This window comes from Heteronotia binoei, chromosome 21, assembly GCF_032191835.1.
Source record: "Heteronotia binoei isolate CCM8104 ecotype False Entrance Well chromosome 21, APGP_CSIRO_Hbin_v1, whole genome shotgun sequence".
In the NCBI taxonomy this organism is placed as follows: Eukaryota; Metazoa; Chordata; class Lepidosauria; order Squamata; family Gekkonidae; genus Heteronotia; species Heteronotia binoei.
Window position 1 is genome coordinate 15,821,828 of NC_083243.1, and position 4,325 is coordinate 15,826,152.

Here is a 4,325-nt window from a genome sequence, read left to right on the forward strand (position 1 = left end):
TAAGAGAAGGCATGTTGGATCAGGCCAATGACCCATCCAGTCCAACACTCTGTGTCACACATAAGAACATAAGAGGAGCCATGTTGGATCAGGCCAATGGCTCTCCATTCCAACACGCTGTGTCACACAGTGGCCAAAAAAAATCAGGTGCCACCAGGAGGTTCATCAGTGGGGCCAGGACACTAGAAGCTCTCCCAATTTGCCCCCCCCCTCGCAAGCACCAAGTATACAGAGCATCACTGCCCCAGACAGAGAGTTCCAACAATATGCTGTGGCTAATAACCACTGATGGACCTCTGCTCCATATATTTATCTAAAACTTATAAAACAAAGAGGTGAGACTGTGATAAACAGGGGGTAGATTTACCTACCCAAATTAACACTCACCCTCTTCACTTTTATCCCAAGCAGATCCGCTGGCATTTAGAATGGCAGGTTGAAGGGGGGGGGGGCTTGTGTGCAAGCAAAGTAATACGTACAGTAGCTCATGAAATCTTTGCCAGAGAATTAATCCATGTCTGAGCAGATGAGTGAGCTATTCTGCGGGGAGGGGGGGGGAGGTTGGGGGTGGGCATTGCAGTTTCGATCTGGCTGCCCTGCGAGTGCCAAACCCGTTGCGACTTCATCTGGCCGCTGTTTTCCTGATACGTTTCCCCTTCTGTGACATTCGTGTTACCAAATATACAGGAAGTTAATTAGGGCTGGATCGGGATGAGACACAAACCCTCCCTCCCTCTCTCTCTCTCTCTGTCTCCACCAACACTGGTACCAAAACCAACATTCTGGGAAGACAATATGCTCTGGTATCCCTGCCAGGATCCTCAAGCGCCAACAAATAAGAAAGCCGTTGATACCATTTTATGAGCTGTCTTTTGGGATCGGAAAGCATTGCTTCCCACTGCAAGAAGATGCACGCCCCAGGCTGGAGAGCATTCTTTGAAATAAGAACTTGGCTTTGTGCAATCTCTCTCTTTTTCTTTTTTTTGTTCATTTGTTTCTGTTATTTGCTTTTAGGATTGTTGCAAGCAGCGGTGGAATTCTAGCAGGAGCTCCTTTGCATATTAGGCCACACCCCCTTGATGTAACCTATCCTCCAAGAGCTTACAAAAAAAGAACCTTGTAAGATCTTGGGGGACTGGCTACATCAGGGGTGTGTGGCCTAATATGCAAAGGAGCTCCTGCTAGAATTCTACCCCTCGTTGCAAGTATGTTATTAGGGTTGCCAAGTCCAATTCAAGAAATATCTGGGGATTAGGGTTTGTAGAATCTTTCGCGATCAAGTGCCGTGTTCTACTGGAGAAAGTTTTCCTTCCAGACGTTTCGTTCTCAGCTGCGGAGAACATCCTCAGTGGCGTTGCAGCATTGCAGCCAGAGCAGGCGCTCAGACCTTCTTGGCTGCTGTGCATTGACGTATCACTCAATGCACAGCAGCCAAGAAGGTCTGAGCACCTGCTCCGGCTGCAACACCACTGAGGATGTTCTCCGCAGCTGAGAACGAAACTTCTGGAAGGAAAACTTTCTCCAGTAGAACACGGCACTTGAGCCTGAAAGATTCTACAAACCCTGATGACGTTACCAGCCGTGAAAACCTGAATTCTTTGATAATATCTGGGGACTTTGGGGGTGGAGCCAGGAGACTTTGGGGGTGGGACCAGGAGACATTAGGGGTGGAGCTAAGATCAAGGCTGTGACAAGCATAATTGAACTCCAAAGGGAGTTCTGGCCCTCACATTTAAAGGGACGGCACACCTTTTCAATTCCTTCCTTCCATAGGAAATAATGAAGGATAGGGGCACCTTCTTTTGGGGCTCATAGAATTGGACCCCCTGGTCCAATCCTTTTGAAACTTGGGGGGTATTTTGGGGAGAGGCACTAGATGCTATACTGAAAATTTGGTGCCTCTACCCCCAAAAGCAGCCGCTCCAGAGCCCCAGATACCGGCAGATGCTGTTAGCCGCCCTGACCCTGCTGTGGCGGGGGAGGGCGGGATACAAATAAAATTTTACTTTACTTTACTTACTTACAGATCAATTCTCCATGATTTTCTATGGGAATAAATCTCTATAGGGAATAACAGAGTTCCCAGCAGACATTTCCCTCCCCTCCCCCCGCTTTCTGACGACCCTGAAGCGGGGGGAGGGCCTCCAAACCGGGGGATCCCCTGCCCCCACCTGGGGATTGGCAACCCTATATGTTATTAAGGCACCGATCTGGAGGCTCATGGAGAGGTGGGGTTGGAGAGGAGAGGTGATAGAACATGTGCTTTCAGGGCCAGCCCTAGACCGTCTGGCATCCTACACAAGGCTAACTTCTGCCCCCCCCCCATTGATAACGTCACCGAGTCACATGGGCAATGCCCAGTTCATTACCCCCAGAAGGCAAGCACCCTAGGCAATCATCTAGTTTGCCTAGTTTCAGGGCCGGCCCTGTATGCTTTGCATGAAAGAAGTTACAGGTGTAATCTCCGGCATGCCAGCTTGGGTAGAAATCAAACAAAGTAGACAACAGTGAGGTAGCTGGTACAATCTGGTAGAAGGCACCAGGGAGGTACAATCTGGTAGAAGGCACCAGGGAGGGGCTTTGGCTCAGTGGCAGAGCATCTGCTTGGAATGAAGAAAGTCCCCAGTTCAATCCCCAGCACCTGCAGTTAAAATAATCCAATAGTAAGTAGGGTCTGAGTAGATAATACTGACTTTCATGGACTAATGGTGGTCTGCTGGTGGACCTCTTGATGGCACCTGCATTTTTGCCACGATGTGACACACAGTGTTGGACTAGACAGATCACTGGCCTGATCCAATATGGCTTCTCTTTTGTTCTTATGAGGGGATTGTGTAAACGTATGGAGCAGAGGTCCATAAGTGGCTATTAGCCACAAGGTAGACGTGGAACACTCTGGGGCAGTGATGCTGTCTCTTCTTGGTGTTTGGGGGACAACAGCGGGAGGGCGAGTTCTGGCCCTGCTGTTGGACCTCCTGATGGCACCTGGGTTTTGGCCACTGTGTGACACAGTATTGGACTGGATGGGCCATTGGCCTGATCCAACATGGCTTCTGTATCGATCTTATGGTCTGTTCAGTGTAAGGCAGTTTAATGTGTCCAAGACAGCTTCCTTTTTATTTATGCTCTGCTTTTCTCTTCAATGGTGACCCAAACCACCTGAAAAAACAATTCTCCTTCCCAGGGTTTTGTTTTGTTTTTTTGTAGCAGGAGCTCCTTTGCATATTAGGCCACACACCCCTGATGTAGCCAATCCTCCGAGAGCTGTTTGTTCAGGACCTACTGTAAGCTCCAGGAGGATTGGTTACATCATGGGGGTGTGGCCTAATATGCAAAGAAGTTCCTGCTACTAAAAAACCCTGCTCCTTCCGCCTCCATTTTATCTCCACGACAGTGGTCTCTGGACTTGCCCTCATGGTTGGAAGCTGTGGCAATCATCCCTCGAAGTCCCTCCTCTCTTTCATGACTCTGAACCAATCCTCAGGGAAATCGGAGCAGATGTCAGCCAATCAGAGCCCATGAAGCTTCTCCGGATGGGAGGGGGAGAACAATCCTCAGTTTAAAAGGGGGAGGGAAAAAAACGTCTTTCATTGGATAGTGACTTGAAGGCTCTAATTAAGAGTGTTAGATTAGCCAGGAAGATGCTCAGTGTGTGCCAGTCTGCCCTGCCTACTCTGTGGTTACTTGCTTCTGGAGTTCTGAGGCACCAGGTACTGCCAACAATGTAAGAGTTGCCATCCTCCAGGTGGGGCCTGGAGTTTTCCTGGAATTCCAGCTGATCTCCATATTACACAGGTCAGTTCCCAGCGGGGGAAATGGCAGGCTCTGGGGGTCCAGAGGAAGGCAACGAAGATGGTAAGGTGTCTGGAGATCAAGTCCTATGAAGAAAGGTTGAAGGAGCTGGGCATGTTTAGCCTGGAGAGGAGGTGGCTGAGAGGTGATCTGATCACTGTCTTCAAGTACTTGAAGGGCTGTCATATAGAGGAAGGTGTGGAATTGTTTTCTGTGGCCCCAGAAGGTAGGACCAGAACCAATGGGTTGAAATTAAATCAAAAGAGTTTCCGGCTCAACATTAGGAAGAACTTCCTGACCGTTAGAGCGGTTCCTCAGTGGAACAGGCTTCCTTGGGAGGTGGTGGGCTCTCCTTCCTTGGAGGTTTTTAAACAGAGGCTAGATGGCCATCTGACAGCAATGAAGATCCTGTGAATTTAGGGGGAGGTGTTTGTGAGTTTAGAGCGGTTCCTCAGTGGAACAGGCTTCCTCGGGAGGTGATGGGCTCTCCTTCCTTGGAGGTTTTTAAACAGAGGCTAGATGGCCATCTGATA